At 47.6% G+C, this 17384-nt stretch overlaps 18 non-coding genes across 18 annotated transcripts; all 18 read right to left on the minus strand.

The window, feature by feature from the left end:
• Nucleotides 1-2454: 2454 nt before the first annotated feature.
• Nucleotides 2455-2538, minus strand: trnas-uga. Its single transcript has one exon. It is a non-coding gene; the product is annotated as a tRNA-Ser (tRNA).
• A 263-nt stretch (nucleotides 2539-2801) lies between these two features.
• trnas-aga lies at nucleotides 2802-2884 on the minus strand. The gene has a single exon. It is a non-coding gene; the product is annotated as a tRNA-Ser (tRNA).
• Nucleotides 2885-3620: 736 nt separating this feature from the next.
• trnak-uuu lies at nucleotides 3621-3693 on the minus strand. The gene has a single exon. It is a non-coding gene; the product is annotated as a tRNA-Lys (tRNA).
• A 109-nt stretch (nucleotides 3694-3802) lies between these two features.
• trnas-uga lies at nucleotides 3803-3884 on the minus strand. Its single transcript has one exon. It is a non-coding gene; the product is annotated as a tRNA-Ser (tRNA).
• A 458-nt stretch (nucleotides 3885-4342) lies between these two features.
• On the minus strand, nucleotides 4343-4415 carry trnak-uuu. The gene has a single exon. It is a non-coding gene; the product is annotated as a tRNA-Lys (tRNA).
• Nucleotides 4416-5839: 1424 nt separating this feature from the next.
• trnas-uga lies at nucleotides 5840-5921 on the minus strand. Its single transcript has one exon. It is a non-coding gene; the product is annotated as a tRNA-Ser (tRNA).
• Nucleotides 5922-6187: 266 nt separating this feature from the next.
• Nucleotides 6188-6267, minus strand: trnas-aga. The gene has a single exon. It is a non-coding gene; the product is annotated as a tRNA-Ser (tRNA).
• A 730-nt stretch (nucleotides 6268-6997) lies between these two features.
• On the minus strand, nucleotides 6998-7070 carry trnak-uuu. The gene has a single exon. It is a non-coding gene; the product is annotated as a tRNA-Lys (tRNA).
• Nucleotides 7071-7310: 240 nt separating this feature from the next.
• Nucleotides 7311-7382, minus strand: trnah-gug. Its single transcript has one exon. It is a non-coding gene; the product is annotated as a tRNA-His (tRNA).
• Nucleotides 7383-8533: 1151 nt separating this feature from the next.
• Nucleotides 8534-8616, minus strand: trnas-uga. Its single transcript has one exon. It is a non-coding gene; the product is annotated as a tRNA-Ser (tRNA).
• A 264-nt stretch (nucleotides 8617-8880) lies between these two features.
• Nucleotides 8881-8962, minus strand: trnas-aga. Its single transcript has one exon. It is a non-coding gene; the product is annotated as a tRNA-Ser (tRNA).
• A 726-nt stretch (nucleotides 8963-9688) lies between these two features.
• On the minus strand, nucleotides 9689-9761 carry trnak-uuu. The gene has a single exon. It is a non-coding gene; the product is annotated as a tRNA-Lys (tRNA).
• Nucleotides 9762-11518: 1757 nt separating this feature from the next.
• trnas-aga lies at nucleotides 11519-11600 on the minus strand. The gene has a single exon. It is a non-coding gene; the product is annotated as a tRNA-Ser (tRNA).
• Nucleotides 11601-12324: 724 nt separating this feature from the next.
• On the minus strand, nucleotides 12325-12397 carry trnak-uuu. The gene has a single exon. It is a non-coding gene; the product is annotated as a tRNA-Lys (tRNA).
• A 1757-nt stretch (nucleotides 12398-14154) lies between these two features.
• On the minus strand, nucleotides 14155-14235 carry trnas-aga. The gene has a single exon. It is a non-coding gene; the product is annotated as a tRNA-Ser (tRNA).
• A 729-nt stretch (nucleotides 14236-14964) lies between these two features.
• trnak-uuu lies at nucleotides 14965-15037 on the minus strand. The gene has a single exon. It is a non-coding gene; the product is annotated as a tRNA-Lys (tRNA).
• Nucleotides 15038-16504: 1467 nt separating this feature from the next.
• On the minus strand, nucleotides 16505-16585 carry trnas-uga. Its single transcript has one exon. It is a non-coding gene; the product is annotated as a tRNA-Ser (tRNA).
• Nucleotides 16586-16844: 259 nt separating this feature from the next.
• trnas-aga lies at nucleotides 16845-16927 on the minus strand. The gene has a single exon. It is a non-coding gene; the product is annotated as a tRNA-Ser (tRNA).
• Nucleotides 16928-17384: the final 457 nt, after the last annotated feature.

Below are 17384 nucleotides of genomic sequence, written 5' to 3' on the forward strand. Positions count from 1 at the left end.
AGTTTTTGTTTAGTTTGAATAGTTACATCCAGTTATGCCAATTTACTGTTATGTTAGTTACTACATTTAGTGTGTAATAATGACATCAAAAAATAAAACGCATTGTTAATTCAGTTCAAAACTGTGGTTAAACGTATGTTTCTTCATAGTAACTACACTTTTGTAACTGCACGTTTATATATCTATGGTTAATTAATTTATTACTTTCCTTTGTCATTTAAAATGATTATGTTTAGCACTTGCATATGTGTTTATACAAATAGTAATCAATCTGCAAACACAAAACAGGATTACTACATTCACACTATAGCAAAACGACAAATTTTGATGAACTACTGTTTTTCACCCAAAATAAATATAATTTTTTTTGTTTAAATTACAGGCATATAAGAGTTTAATATGTGAGATTATAAACTATGAAACTATGCTAACAAAACACTTTTCCTACACTTCCACTATAGTAAATATTGCACATGCTAAATGTTTATGTTGTTTTTTTCAGTCAGATTTTTATGTATAGCAAAACTTTGTTTATACAGTTGAAACCTGATCTTCCAAAGAATAATAACAATAATAAAGAGATTACTACACTTTCACTACTGTACTTTACTGACTATGTCTTCAAGCATTTTTTTACTGCCACGACAGTTTATACCGTTCGAGTAAAAAAAAAAAATCATGGAACGTAATAAGTAAGATTAAAGGCAAACAACACGACGACAAACACACGACAAAACACGTCATGGTTACTACACCACACGTCACTCAAGTCAAATCATTTAGAATTTCCCGGGAATTTAATGACAGTTATAACGAACGCGAGATATAAAAGCGACTAAATGGAATTTAATAAGTAAGATTAAAGGCAAATTGCAATTATAGAGATGATGTTAAAAACTCGCTACGAAGTCATAGTTTTTAAATGCAAAACAAGAACGATGGACGAAAACGTAATGAATTATCAGTTCAAAAACATAGCAAACGGAGAGAAAAAAAACATTTAATACTTACTTTGTCGAATTATGCAATTTTCTTCTGTCTGTCGAATTGAAATCAGGACTGCGTAAAGTCAGCTAAAACTAAGCAGTTTTATTCTCGCTTGGATCTCACTTGGAAACGCGATTGGCGGTGCGTTAAACAGCGCGATTGGCTCTCGTCCATTCTCGCAACACAGAGCGATTGGCTCCCAACAATGGACAGCTCGCGCTCTGATTGGCTCCCCAACAATGGACAGCTCGCGCTCTGATTGGCTCCCCAACAATGGACAGCTCGCGCTCTGATTGGCTCCCGTCCATTCTCAAGCGCGACGCGGTTGGCCGTTCGTCCATTGTCAAAATGGAAAGCGAGCTCGGCGATTGGACCGCGAAACACAGACGATCCTGCTCCAGGTAGAGCTATCCAGGCTCCGGCTCAATCTGCCGGCTTGTTACTTGTTAGAATATAACGTATCCACAAAGCGCCGAGGTGAAGCCTGCAAAAACGGAATTGCGGAAGAGAGAGCAAAGACCGTGGAAGGTACAATTATCGGCGCCAAATACTAATGTCAAGGGCAATCGCCATCCGTAGTTGGCAAGGTTCGCACCAGCACCGGATGAGGTGGCAAAAAACATGGGAGAGAAGATTGTTGCCTGTTGGCAAAAGCCTGCCGTGACCCGGATTCGAACCGGGATTGCTGCGGCCACAACGCGGAAGTACTAACCACTATCACGATCACGGCACGCCACTGAGCCTCAGTGGTGAGAAGGGCTGGAAGCATTGGTCCGGGCAGAGAGGAGGAGAAAGAAAAAAATAACACAGCCCTTTCTCTTCTGCATGCAGGCGAACACTCTGCCACGACTACGGAGATCAGGCTTCACATTGAGGACAAAGCAGGCTGAAAAGTGGATGGGGCATGGCGGCAACCAATCTAAGCACCCCCTGAAAGCGTTTTTTGACTGACTGCTGCCAAAAGATTCTTCATACAGGGTCTAAAACAGAGTCCAGAGGGCTAACCACTACACCATGTAACCCTAGCTAGGGCCGTTTCGGCTCAGAGACAACCAATTTGAAGTAACCCATTTGCTGAATTAACTGGTTCTTATTCATTGGCATTTAAGAGAGATGTGGGGCTATCCTCACTTTAAAGAGCTATTTTGTAAGTTTTGAGTCTTTTCAAAAATGTGCGTTCTTTTCACGTTTCTTTAAGAACAATCTTGAGTAATAAGATGAGAGCATTGTTTAGAAGATGCTGGCCCTGCAGCAGGAGGCCGCCATTGATAAGACTGCCTTTCGCCCAAACAGGCACTTGAACCCTGGACCCTCAGATTAAAAGTCTGATGCTCTACCGACTGAGCTACCTGGGCTCAGACCACCAACTTGATACTCGTATCAACAAAGCGCCCGTTATTGCAGCCTGCAAAACAGGAATTGTGGAAGAGAGAGCAAAGACCGTGGAAGATGCAATTGGTCGCAACTCGTAGTCGGCAGGGTTCGAACCTGCGCGCTGAGAGACCCCAATGGATTTCAAGTCCATCGCCTTAACCTCTCGGCCACGACTACACCGACCTGCTGCCCTCCAGGTCCGTTGACTGCAGGAAGAAAGCAGAATAGACCGCCAGCGAGCTTCAGACACAATGTCCAGCTGAAGGGTGAGGTGGCAAATAGGAGTCTGAGGGCAAAAGACGGCGAGACCCTGATTGGAGCGGGGTTGCTGCGGCCACAACGCAGGGTACTGACCACTGAAGATGACGGCGTGCTACAGTCAAAGGGATTCAAAAAGTCCCGCGACTTGTTTATGCAATGCAGCGGGCGGAACGCAAAAGCGTAGTCGGCAGGATTCGAACCTGCGCGGGGAGACCCCAATGGATTTCTAGTCCATCGCCTTAACCTCTCGGCCCACGACTACTGCAACACAGAGTAGAGAGGGGTCCCACTGGGGGGGTTTCCATAGCACCGCACGTTTCCAGCCGTGTATAATGCAATCCAAGTGATGTTCCAAGTGCTTGAATCTACAAAGATAAGTCCGAATAAAACACCACAGTCCAGAAATGGTGATCGCCAGCAGATTTGTAAAGTGAAAGGCTGTTTGCTTGCCATGCTGCCTCTTTTATACCGTTTTTTCCTGTTTCCTGTCATGTGATCAGTCACATGTACACACGTCCAAATGCGTAAGGGGAAGAAAATGGCCAAGACCACATGGAAACCTGGTAAAATTCAAAAATACATCAAATCACACTGAGCAGGTTAAAACATGTAACCCTATGTACTACATGTAGCTGCTGTTCTTACTATGCCAAAATGTGACGACCAATTTGAACTAACCCAGTTACTTAATTAACTGGTTCTTATTATTTGGGATTTAAGACAGGTGTGGGGCTATCCTCACTTGAAAGAGTTTTTTGGAAAGCTGTGAGTCTTTTGAAAAATGTGCAGTCTTCTTAAAAAATTTTTTTAAGAACAATCTTGAGGAATAAGATGAAAGCAATGTTTAGAAGATGCTTGCCCTGCAGCAGGAGGAACAGCGGTACCAACTAGGAGAACTGAGACTCACTCAGTTGACTTCATGAGCACTCTTTCCCAACGAGCTGACTCGGGTGTGCCGAGCTAGGGATATGGAGGCCGCCATCAGTAGGATTGCCTCGCGCCCGAACAGGGACTTGAACCCTGGACCCTCAGATTAAAAGTCTGATGCTCTACCGACTGAGCTACCCGGGCTCAGACCACCAACTTGATACTCGTATTAACAAAGCGCCGTTGTTCAACCTGCAAAACAGGAATTGTGGAAAGAGAGCAAAGACCGTGGAAGATGCAATTGGTCGCAACTCGTAGTCGGCAGGGTTCGAACCTGCGCGGGGAGACACCAATGGATTTCAAGTCCATCGCCTTAACCTCTCGGCCACGACTACACCGACCTGCTGCCCTCCAGGTCCGTTGACTGCAGGAAGAAAGCAGAATAGACCGCCAACGAGCTTCAGGCACAATGTCCAGCTGAAGGGTGAGGTGGCAAATAAGAGTCTGAGGGCAAAAGGCGGCGAGACCGGATTGGAGCGGGGTTGCTGCGGCCACAACGCAGGGTACTGACCACTGAAGATGACGGCGTGCTACAGTCCAAGGGATTCAAAAAGTCCCATGACTTGTTTCTTTTGAAAAATGTGCATTCTTCTTAAAAATTTTTTAAGAACAATCTTGAGAATAAGATGAAAGCAATGTTTAGAAGATGCTTGCCCTGCAGCAGGAGGAACAGCGGTACCAACTAGGAGAACTGAGACTCACTCAGTTGACTTCATGAGCACTCTTTCCCAACGAGCTGACTCGGGTGTGCCGAGCTAGGGATATGGAGGCCGCCATCAATAGGATTGCCTCGCGCCCGAACAGGGACTTGAACCCTGGACCCTCAGATTAAAAGTCTGATGCTCTACCGACTGAGCTATCCAGGCTCCGGCTCAATCTGCCGGCTTGTTACTTGTTAGAATATAACGTATCCACAAAGCGCCGAGGTGAAGCCTGCAAAAACGGAATTGCGGAAGAGAGCAAAGACCGTGGAAGGTACAATTATCGGCACCAAATACTAAAGTCAAAGGGCAATCGCCATCCGTAGTTGGCAAGGTTCGCACCAGCACCGGATGAGGTGGCAAAAAACATGGGAGAGAAGATCGTTGCCTGTTGGCAAAATCCTGCCGTGACCAGTTCGAACCGGGGTTGCTGCGGCCACAACGCAGAGTACTAACCACTATACGATCACGGCACGCCACTGAGCCTCTGTGGTGAGAAGGGCTGGAAGCATTGGTCCGGGGCAGAGAGGGAGGAGAAAGAAAAAAAAAAACACAGCCCTTTCTCTTCTGCATGCAGGCGAACACTCTGCCACGACTACGGAGATCAGGCTTCACATTGAGGACAAAGCAGGCTGAAAAGTGGATGGGGGTTTTTCAGTGCTGAGCCTGGAGTCCCACATGACTGCACTTTTGCCGCTTCTCGGCCCAGTTGACCGAAAACTTGATGGTTGCTAGCGATCCTGGGTGGCAAAACAGCTTCGGTAGTAAGCCTCAGTACCCCTTAAACTAAAGCACATTATCTCGGTTAAATCACCAACTTCATTTGCTTCAATTCACAGATTCAAGCCCCTTAAAAATAGACGTCGCTCTGCGAAAACAATGTTTGGACATGTCTGTAGCCAAGCAAGAGGAATTAGCTCAAATGGTAGAGCGCTCGCTTAGCATGCGAGAGGTAGTGGGATCGATGCCCGCATTCTCCAAGCTTGGGTCTGCTCTTTTAAGCTCACTTCCCTACAGAGACAGCCTGCGCATGGCGGCAACCAATCTAAGCACCCCTGAAAGCGTTTTTGACTGACTGCTGCCAAAAGATTCTTCAGACAGGGTCTAAAACAGAGTCAGAGGAGCTAACCACTACACCATGTAACCCTAGCTAGGGCCGTTTGGGCTCAGAGACAACCAATTTGAAGTAACCCATTTGCTGAATTAACTGGTTCTTATTCTTTGGCATTTAAGAGAGATGTGGGGCTATCCTCACTTTAAAGAGCTATTTTGTAAGTTTTGAGTCTTTTCAAAATGCGCGTTCTTTTCACGTTTCTTTAAGAACAATCTTGAGTAATAAGATGAGAGCATTGTTTAGAAGATGCTGGCCCTGCAGCAGGAGGCCGCCATCCATAGGACTGCCTTTCGCCCAAACAGGCACTTGAACCCTGGACCCTCAGATTAAAATTCTGATGCTCTACCGACTGAGCTACCCGGGCTCAGACCACCAACTTGATACTCGTATCAACAAAGCGCCCGTTATGCAGCCTGCAAAACAGGAAGTGTGAAGAGAGAGCAAAGACCGTGGAAGATGCAATTGGTCGCAACTCAGTAGTCGGCAGGGTTCGAACCTGCGCGGGGAGACCCCAATGGATTTCAAGTCCATCGCCTTAACCTCTCGGCCACGACTACACCGACCTGCTGCCCTCCAGGTCCGTTGACTGCAGGAAGAAAGCAGAATAGACCGCCAGCGAGCTTCAGACACAATGTCCAGCTGAAGGGTGAGGTGGCAAATAGGAGTCTGAGGGCAAAAGCGCGCGAGACCCGGATTGGAAGCGGGGTTGCTGCGGCCACAACGCAGGGTACTGACCACTGAAGATGACGGCGTGCTACAGTCCAAGGGATTCAAAAAAGTCCCGCGACTTGTTTATGCAATGCAGCGGGCGGAGCGCAAAAAGCGTAGTCGGCAGGATTCGAACCTGCGGGGAGACCCCAATGGATTTCTAGTCCATCGCCTTAACCACTCGGCCACGACTACTGCAACACCCGAGTAGAGAGGGGTCCCACTGGAGGGTTTCCATAGCACCGCACGTTTCCAGCCGTGTATAATGCAATCCAAGTGATGTTCCAAGTGCTTGAATCTACAAAGATAAGTCCGAATAAAACACCACAGTCCAGAAATGGTGATCGCCAGCAGATTTGTAAAGTGAAAGGCTGTTTGCTTGCCATGCTGCCTCTTTTATACTGTTTTTTCTGTTTCCTGTCATGTGATCAGTCACATGTACACACGTCAAATGCGTAAGAGGAAGAAAATGGCCAAGACCACATGGAAACATGGTAAAATTCAAAATACATCAAATCACACTGAGCAGGTTAAAACATGTAACCCTATGTACTACATGTAGCTGCTGTTCTTACTATGCCAAAATGTGACGACCAATTTGAACTAACCCAGTTACTTAATTAACTGGTTCTTATTATTTGGATTTAAGACAGGTGTGGGGCTATCCTCACTTGAAAGAGTTATTTGGAAAGCTGTGAGTCTTTTGAAAAATGTGCATTCTTCTTAAAAAATTTTTTAAGAACAATCTTGAGAATAAGATGAAAGCAATGTTTAGAAGATGCTGGCCCTGCAGCAGGAGGAACAGCGGTACCAACTAGGAGAACTGAGACTCACTCAGTTGACTTCATGAGCACTCTTTCCCAACGAGCTGACTCGGGTGTGCCGAGCTAGGGATATGGAGGCCGCCATCAATAGGATTGCCTCGCGCCCGAACAGGGACTTGAACCCTGGACCCTCAGATTAAAAGTCTGATGCTCTACCGACTGAGCTATCCAGGCTCCGGCTCAATCTGCCGGCTTGTTACTTGTTAGAATATAACGTATCCACAAAGCGCCGAGGTGAAGCCTGCAAAAACGGAATTGCGGAAGAGAGAGCAAAGACCGTGGAAGGTACAATTATCGGCACCAAATACTAAAGTCAAAGGGCAATCGCCATCCATAGTTGGCAAGGTTCGCACCAGCACCGGATGAGGTGGCAAAAAACATGGGAGAGAAGATCGTTGCCTGTTGGCAAAAGCCTGCCGTGACCCGGATTCGAACCGGGGTTGCTGCGGCCACAACGCAGAGTACTAACCACTATACGATCACGGCACGCCACTGAGCCTCTGTGGTGAGAAGGGCTGGAAGCATTGGTCCGGGGCAGAGAGGGAGGAGAAAGAAAAAAAAAAACACAGCCCTTTCTCTTCTGCATGCAGGCGAACACTCTGCCACGACTACGGAGATCAGGCTTCACATTGAGGACAAAGCAGGCTGAAAAGTGGATGGGGGTTTTTCAGTGCTGAGCCTGGAGTCCCACATGACTGCACTTTTGCCGCTTCTCGGCCCAGTTGACCGAAAACTTGATGGTTGCTAGCGATCCTGGGTGGCAAAACAGCTTCGGTAGTAAGCCTCAGTACCCCTTAAACTAAAGCACATTATCTCGGTTAAATCACCAACTTCATTTGCTTCAATTCACAGATTCAAGCCCCCTTAAAAATAGGCGTCGCTCTCTGAAAGCAATGTTTGGACATGTCTGTAGCTAAGCAAGGGAATTAGCTCAAGTGGTAGGCGCTCGCTTATGCGAGAGGTAGTGGGATCGATGCCCGCATTCTCCAGCTTGGGTCCGCTCTTTTAAGCTCACTTCCCTACAGAGACAGCCTGCGCATGAGCGGCAACCAATCTAAGCACCCCTGAAAGCGTTTTTGACTGACTGCTGCCAAAAGATTCTTCAGACAGGGTCTAAAACAGAGTCAGAGGGCTAACCACTACACCATGTAACCCTAGCTAGGGCCGTTTGGGCTCAGAGACAACCAATTTGAAGTAACCCATTTGCTGAATTAACTGGTTCTTATTCTTTGGCATTTAAGAGAGATGTGGGGCTATCCTCACTTTAAAGAGCTATTTTGTAAGTTTTGAGTCTTTTCAAAATGCGCGTTCTTTTCCACGTTTCTTTAAGAACAATCTTGAGTAATAAGATGAGAGCATTGTTTGGAAGATGCTGGCCCTGCAGCAGGAGGCCGCCATCCATAGGACTGCCTTTCGCCCAAACAGGCACTTGAACCCTGGACCCTCAGATTAAAATTCTGATGCTCTACCGACTGAGCTACCCGGGCTCAGACCACCAACTTGATACTCGTTACTTGATACTCGTTACTTGATACTCGATACTCAATACTCGAACAAAGCGCCGTTGTGCAGCCTGCAAAACAGGAATTGTGGAAGAGAGAGGAAGACCGTGGAAGATGCAATTGGTCGCAACTCGTAGTAGTCGGCAGGAGTTCGAACCTGCGGCGGGAGACCCCAATGGATTTCAAGTCCATCGCCTTAACCTCTCGGCCACGACTACACTGACCTGCTGCCCTCCAGGTCCGTTGACTGCAGGAAGAAAGCAGAATAGACCGCCAGCGAGCTTCAGACACAATGTCCAGCTGAAGGGTGAGGTGGCAAATAGGAGTCTGAGGGCAAAAGGCGGCGAGACCCGGATTAGGCGGGGTTGCTGCGGCCACAACGCAGGGTACTGACCACTGAAGATGACGGCGTGCTACAGTCCAAGGGATTCAAAAAAAGTCCCGCGACTTGTTTATGCAATGCAGCGGGCGAACGCAAAAAGCGTAGTCGGCAGGATTCGAACCTGCGCGGGGAGACCCCAATGGATTTCTAGTCCATCGCCTTAACCACTCGGCCACGACTACTGCAACACCGAGTAGAGGGGTCCCTGGGGGGTTTCCATAGCACCGCACGTTTCCAGCCGTGTATAATGCAATCCAAGTGATGTTCCAAGTGCTTGAATCTACAAAGATAAGTCCGAATAAAACACCACAGTCCAGAAATGGTGATCGCCAGCAGATTTGTAAAGTGAAAGGCTGTTTGCTTGCCATGCTGCCTCTTTTATACTGTTTTTCCTGTTTCCTGTCATGTGATCAGTCACATGTACACACGTCCAAATGCGTAAGAGGAAGAAAATGGCCAAGACCACATGGAAACATGGTAAAATTCAAAAATACATCAAATCACACTGAGCAGGTTAAAACATGTAACCCTATGTACTACATGTAGCTGCTGTTCTTACTATGCCAAAATGTGACGACCAATTTGAACTAACCCAGTTACTTAATTAACTGGTTCTTATTATTTGGGATTTAAGACAGGTGTGGGGCTATCCTCACTTGAAAGAGTTATTTGGAAAGCTGTGAGTCTTTTGAAAAATGTGCATTCTTCTTAAAAAATTTTTAAGAACAATCTTGAGAATAAGATGAAAGCAATGTTTAGAAGATGCTGGACCTGCAGCAGGAGGAACAGCGGTACCAACTAGGAGAACTGAGACTCACTCAGTTGACTTCATGAGCACTCTTTCCCAGCAGGCTGACTCGGGTGTGCGAGCTAGGGATATGGAGGCCGCCATCAATAGGATTGCCTCGCGCCCGAACAGGGACTTGAACCCTGGACCCTCAGATTAAAAGTCTGATGCTCTACCGACTGAGCTATCCAGGCTCCGGCTCAATCTGCCCGGCTTGTTACTTGTTAGTATATAACGTATCCACAAAGCGCCGAGGTGAATTCTGCAAAAACGGAATTGCGGAAGAGAGAGCAAAGACCGTGGAAGGTACAATTATCGGCACCAAATACTAAAGTCAAAGGGCAATCGCCATCCGTAGTTGGCAAGGTTCGCACCAGCACCGGATGAGGTGGCAAAAATACATGGGAGAAGATGATCGTTGCCTGTTGGCAAAAAGCCTGCCGTGACCAGTTCGAACCGGGGTTGCTGCAGCCACAACGCAGAGTACTAACCACTATCACGATCACGGCACGCCACTGAGCCTCAGTGGTGAGAAGGGCTGGAAGCATTGGTCCGGGGCAGAGAGGAGGAGAAAGAAAAAAATAACACAGCCCTTTCTCTTCTGCATGCAGGCGAACACTCTGCCACGACTACGGAGATCAGGCTTCACATTGAGGACAAAGCAGGCTGAAAAGTGGATGGGGGTTTTCAGTGCTGAGCCTGGAGTCCCACATGACTGCACTTTTGCCGCTTCTCGGCCCAGTTGACCGAAAACTTGATGGTTGCTAAGCGATCCTGGGTGGCAAAACAGCTTGGTAGTAAGCCTCAGTACCCCTTAAACTAAAGCACAATATCTCGGTTAATTCACCAACTTCATTTGCTTCAATTCACAGATTCAAGCCCCCTTAAAAATAGAGCGTCGCTCTGCGAAGGCAATGTTTGAACATGTCTGTAGCCAAGCAAGGGGAATTAGCTCAAATGGTAGAGCGCTCGCTTAGCATGCGAGAGGTAGTGGGATCGATGCCCGGCATTCTCCAAGCTTGGGTCCGCTCTTTTAAGCTCACTTCCCTACAGAGACAGCCTGCGCATGGCGGCAACCAATCTAAGCACCCCTGAAAGCGTTTTTGACTGACTGCTGCCAAAAGATTCTTCAGACAGGGTCTAAAACAGAGTCAGAGGGCTAACCACTACACCATGTAACCCTAGCTAGGGCCGTTTGGGCTCAGAGACAACCAATTTGAAGTAACCCATTTGCTGAATTAACTGGTTCTTATTCTTTGGCATTTAAGAGAGATGTGGGGCTATCCTCACTTTAAAGAGCTATTTTGTAAGTTTTGAGTCTTTTCAAAAATGCGCGTTCTTTTCACGTTTCTTTAAGAACAATCTTGAGTAATAAGATGAGAGCATTGTTTAGAAGATGCTGGCCCTGCAGCAGGAGGCCGCCATCCATAGGACTGCCTTTCGCCCAAACAGGCACTTGAACCCTGGACCCTCAGATTAAAATTCTGATGCTCTACCGACTGAGCTACCGGGCTCAGACCACCAACTTGATACTCGTATCAACAAAGCGCCCGTTATGCAGCCTGCAAACAGGAATTGTGGAAGAGAGAGCAAAGACCGTGGAAGATGCAATTGGTCGCAACTCGTAGTCGGCAGGGTTCGAACACCAATGGATTTCAAGTCCATCGCCTTAACCTCTCGGCCACGACTACACCAACCTGCTGCCCTCCAGGTCCGTTGACTGCAGGAAGAAAGCAGAATAGACCGCCAACGAGCTTCAGGCACAATGTCAGCTGAAGGGTGAGGTGGCAAATAGAAGTCTGAGGGCAAAGGCGGCGAGACCAGGATTGGAAGCGGGGTTGCTGCGGCCACAACGCAGGGTACTGACCACTGAAGATGACGGCGTGCTACAGTCAAGGGATTCAAAAAGTCCCGCGACTTGTTTATGCAATGCAGCGGGCGGAGCGCAAAGCGTGGTCGGCAGGATTCGAACCTGCGGCGGGAGACCCCAATGGATTTCTAGTCCATCGCCTTAACCACTCGGCCACGACTACTGCAACACCGAGTAGAGAGGTCCCACTGGGGTTTCCATAGCACCGCGTTTCCAGCCGTGTATAATGCAATCCAAGTGATGTTCCAAGTGCTTGAATCTACAAAGATAAGTCGAATAAAACACCACAGTCCAGAAATGGTGATCGCCAGCAGATTTGTAAAGTGAAAGGCTGTTTGCTTGCCATGCTGCCTCTTTTATACTGTTTTTCTGTTTCCTGTCATGTGATCAGTCACATGTACACACGTCAAATGCGTAAGAGGAAGAAAATGGCCAAGACCACATGGAAACCTGGTAAAATTCAAAAATACATCAAATCACACTGAGCAGGTTAAAACATGTAACCCTATGTACTACATGTAGCTGCTGTTCTTACTATGCCAAAATGTGACGACCAATTTGAACTAACCCAGTTACTTAATTAACTGGTTCTTATTATTTAGGATTTAAGACAGGTGTGGGGCTATCCTCACTTGAAAGAGTTATTTGGAAAGCTGTGAGTCTTTTGAAAAATGTGCATTCTTCTTAAAAAATTTTTTAAGAACAATCTTGAGAATAAGATGAAAGCAATGTTTAGAAGATGCTGGCCCTGCAGCAGGAGGAACAGCGGTACCAACTAGGAGAACTGAGACTCACTCAGTTGACTTCATGAGCACTCTTTCCCAACGAGCTGACTTCGGGTGTGCCGAGCTAGGGATATGGAGGCCGCCATCAATAGGATTGCCTCGCGCCCGAACAGGGACTTGAACCCTGGACCCTCAGATTAAAAGTCTGATGCTCTACCGACTGAGCTATCCAGGCTCCGACTCAATCTGCCGGCTTGTTACTTGTTAGAATATAACGTATCCACAAAGCGCCGAGTGAAGCCTGCAAAAAGCGGAATTGCGGAAGAGAGCAAAGACCGTGGAAGGTACAATTATCGGCACCAAATACTAAAGTCAAAGGCAATCGCCATCCGTAGTTGTAAAGGTTCGCACCAGCACCGGATGAGTGGCAAAAAAACATGGGAGAGAAGATCGTTGCCTGTTGGCAAAAAGCCTGCCGTGACCAGTTGAACCGGGGTTGCTGCGGCCACAACGCAGAGTACTAACCACTATCGATCACGGCACGCCACTGAGCCTCTGTGGTGAGAAGGGCTGGAAGCATTGGTCCGGGGCAGAGAGGAGGAGAAAGAAAAAAAAAACACAGCCCTTTCTCTTCTGCATGCAGGCGAACACTCTGCCACAACTACGGAGATCAGGCTTCACATTGAGGACAAAGCAGGCTGAAAAGTGGATGGGGTTTTTCAGTGCTGAGCCTGGAGTCCCACATGACTGCACTTTTGCACGCTTCTCGGCCCAGTTGACCGAAAACTTGATGGTTGCTAGCGATCCTGGGTGGCAAAACAACTTGGTAGTAAGCCTCAGTACCCCTTAAACTAAAGCACATTATCTCGGTTAAATCACCAACTTCATTTGCTTCAATTCACAGATTCAAGCCCCCTTAAAAATAGGCGTCGCTCTGCGAAAGCAGTGTTTGGACATGTCTGTAGCCAAGCAAGGAATTAGCTCAAATGGTAGAGCGCTCGCTTAGCATGCGAGAGATAGTGGGATCGATGCCCGCATTCTCAAAGCTTGGGTCTGCTCTTTTAAGCTCACTTCCCTACAGAGACAGCCTGCGCATGGCGGCAACCAATCTAAGCACCCCTGAAAGCGTTTTTGACTGACTGCTGCCAAAAGATTCTTCAGACAGGGTCTAAAACAGAGTCAGAGGGCTAACCACTACACCATGTAACCTAGCTAGGGCCGTTTGGGCTCAGAGACAACCAATTTGAAGTAACCCATTTGCTGAATTAACTGGTTCTTATTCTTTGGCATTTAAGAGAGATGTGAGGCTATCCTCACTTTAAAGAGCTATTTTGTAAGTTTTGAGTCTTTTCAAAAATGCGCGTTCTTTTCACGTTTCTTTAAGAACAATCTTGAGTAATAAGATGAGAGCATTGTTTAGAAGATGCTGGCCCTGCAGCAGGAGGCCGCCATCCATAGGACTGCCTTTCGCCCAAACAGGCACTTGAACCCTGGACCCTCAGATTAAAATTCTGATGCTCTACCGACTGAGCTACCGGGCTCAGACCACCAACTTGATACTCGTATCAACAAAGCGCCGTTATTGCAGCCTGCAAAACAGGAAGTGTGAAGAGAGCAAAGACCGTGGAAGATGCAATTGGTGCAACTCGTGAGTCGGCAGGGTTCGAACCTGCGCGCGGGGAGACCCAATGGATTTCAAGTCCATCGCCTTAACCTCTCGGCCACGACTACACCGACCTGCTGCCCTCCAGGTCCGTTGACTGCAGGAAGAAAGCAGAATAGACCGCCAGCGAGCTTCAGACACAATGTCCAGCTGAAGGGTGAGGTGGCAAATAGGAGTCTGAGGGCAAAAGGCGGCGAGACCGGATTGGAAGCGGGGTTGCTGCGGCCACAACGCAGGGTACTGACCACTGAAGATGACGGCGTGCTACAGTCAAGGGATTCAAAAAGTCCAGCGACTTGTTTATGCAATGCAGCGGGCGGAGCGCAAAGCGTAGTCGGCAGGATTCGAACCTGCGCGGGGAGACCCAATGGATTTCTAGTCCATCGCCTTAACCACTCGGCCACGACTACTGCAACACCGAGTAGAGAGGGTCCACTGGGGGTTTCCATAGCACCGCACGTTTCCAGCCGTGTATAATGCAATCCAAGTGATGTTCCAAGTGCTTGAATCTACAAAGATAAGTCCGAATAAAACACCACAGTCCAGAAATGGTGATCGCCAGCAGATTTGTAAAGTGAAAGGCTGTTTGCTTGCCATGCTGCCTCTTTTATACCGTTTTTTCCTGTTTCCTGTCATGTGATCAGTCACATGTACACCACGTCCAAATCGTAAGAGGAAGAAAATGGCCAAGACCACATGGAAACCTGGTAAAATTCAAAAATACATCAAATCACACTGAGCAGGTTAAAACATGTAACCCTATGTACTACATGTAGCTGCTGTTCTTACTATGCCAAAATGTGACGACCAATTTGAACTAACAGTTACTTAATTAACTGGTTCTTATTATTTGGGATTTAAGACAGGTGTGGGGCTATCCTCACTTGAAAGAGTTATTTGGAAAGCTGTGAGTCTTTTGAAAAATGTGCATTCTTCTTAAAAAATTTTTAAGAACAATCTTGAGAATAAGATGAAAGCAATGTTTAGAAGATGCTGGCCCTGCAGCAGGAGGAACAGCGGTACCAACTAGGAGAACTGAGACTCACTCAGTTGACTTCATGAGCACTCTTTCCCAACGCAGGCTGGCTCGGGTGTGCCGAGCTAGGGATATGGAGGCCGCCATCAATAGGATTGCCTCGCGCCCGAACAGGGACTTGAACCCTGGACCCTCAGATTAAAAGTCTGATGCTCTACCGACTGAGCTATCCAGGCTCCGACTCAATCTGCTGGCTTGTTACTTGTTAGTATATAACGTATCCACAAAGCGCCGAGTGAAGCCTGCAAAAAGCGGAATTGCAGAGGAAGGAGCCGTGAAGAGAGAGCAAAGACCGTGGAAGGTACAATTATCGGCACCAAATACTAAAGTCAAGGGCAATCGCCATCCGTAGTTGGCAAGGTTCGCTGCCAGCACCGGATGAGGTGGCAAAAATACATGGGAGAAAGATGGTTGCCTGTTGGCAAAAGCCTGCCGTGACCAGTTCGAACCGGGGTTGCTGCGGCCACAGCATGAGTACTAACCACTGCTCACGATCACGGCACGCCACTGAGCCTCAGTGGTGAGAAGGGCTGGAAGCATTGGTCCGGGGCAGAGGGAGGAGAAAGAAAAAAATAACACAGCCCTTTCTCTTCTGCATGCAGGCGAACACTCTGCCACGACTACGGAGATCAGGCTTCACGTTGAGGACAAAGCAGGCTGAAAAGTGGATGGGGTTTTTCAGTGCTGAGCCTGGAGTCCCACATGACTGCACTTTTGCCGCTTCTCGGCCCAGTTGACCGAAAACTTGATGGTTGCTAGCGATCCTGGGTAGCAAAACAGCTTGTAGTAAGCCTCAGTACCCATTAAACTAAAGCACAATATCTCGGTTAATTCACCAACTTCATTTGCTTCAATTCACAGATTCAAGCCCTTAAAAATAGACGTCGCTCTGCGAAAGCAGTGTTTGGACATGTCTGTAGCTAAGCAAGGGAATTAGCTCAAGTGGTAGAAGCGCTCGCAGCATGCGAGAGGTAGTGGGATCGATGCCCGCATTCTCCAAGCTTGGGTCCGCTCTTTTAAGCTCACTTCCCTACAGAGACAGCCTGCGCATGGCGGCAACCAATCTAAGCACCCCTGAAAGCGTTTTTGACTGACTGCTGCCAAAGATTCTTCAGACAGGGTCTAAAACAGAGTCAGAGGGCTAACCACTACACCATGTAACCCTAGCTAGGGCCGTTTGGGCTCAGAGACAACCAATTTGAAGTAACCCATTTGCTGAATTAACTGGTTCTTATTCTTTGGCATTTAAGAGAGATGTGGGGCTATCCTCACTTTAAAGAGCTATTTTGTAAGTTTTGAGTCTTTTCAAAAATGCGCGTTCTTTTCACGTTTCTTTAAGAACAATCTTGAGTAATAAGATGAGAGCATTGTTTGGAAGATGCTGGCCCTGCAGCAGGAGGCCGCCATCCATAGGACTGCCTTTCGCCCAAACAGGCACTTGAACCCTGGACCCTCAGATTAAAATTCTGATGCTCTACCGACTGAGCTACCCGGGCTCAGACCACCAACTTGATACTCATTACTTGATACTCGTTACTTGATACTCGATACTCGATACTCGAACAAAGCGCCGTTGTGCAGCCTGCAAAACAGGAATTGTGGAAAGAGAGGAAAGACCGTGGAAGATGCAATTGGTACAACTGCGTAGTCGGCAGGGTTCGAACCTGCGGCGGGAGACCCAATGGATTTCAAGTCCATCGCCTTAACCTCTCGGCCACGACTACATTGACCTGCTGCCCTCCAGGTCCGTTGACTGCAGGAAGAAAGCAGAATAGACCGCCAGCGAGCTTCAGACACAATGTCCAGCTGAAGGGTGAGGTGGCAAATAGGAGTCTGAGGGCAAAAGGCGGCGAGACCGGATTGGGCGGGGTTGCTGCGGCCTGGCGCAGGAGTACTGACCACTGAAGATGACGGCGTGCTACAGTCAAGGGATTCAAAAAGTCCCGCGACTTGTTTATGCAATGCAGCGGGCGGAGCATAAAGCGTAGTCGGCAGGATTCGAACCTGCGCGGGGGAGACCCCAATGGATTTCTAGTCCATCGCCTTAACCACTCGGCCACGACTACTGCAACACCGAGTAGAGAGGGTCCCACTGGGGTTTCCATAGCACCGCACGTTTCCAGCCGTGTATAATGCAATCAAGTGATGTTCCAAGTGCTTGAATCTACAAAGATAAGTCGAATAAAACACCACAGTCCAGAAATGGTGATCGCCAGCAGATTTGTAAAGTGAAAGGCTGTTTGCTTGCCATGCTGCCTCTTTTATACTGTTTTTCCTGTTTCCTGTCATGTGATCAGTCACATGTACACACGTCAAATCGTAAGAGGAAGAAAATGGCCAAGACCACATGGAAACATGGTAAAATTCAAAAATACATCAAATCACACTGAGCAGGTTAAAACATGTAACCCTATGTACTACATGTAGCTGCTGTTCTTACTATGCCAAAATGTGACGACCAATTTGAACTAACCCAGTTACTTAATTAACTGGTTCTTATTATTTGGGATTTAAGACAGGTGT

The sequence above is a fragment of the Puntigrus tetrazona genome, chromosome 4 (genome assembly GCF_018831695.1).
Source record: "Puntigrus tetrazona isolate hp1 chromosome 4, ASM1883169v1, whole genome shotgun sequence".
NCBI classification, from domain to species: domain Eukaryota; kingdom Metazoa; phylum Chordata; class Actinopteri; order Cypriniformes; family Cyprinidae; genus Puntigrus; species Puntigrus tetrazona.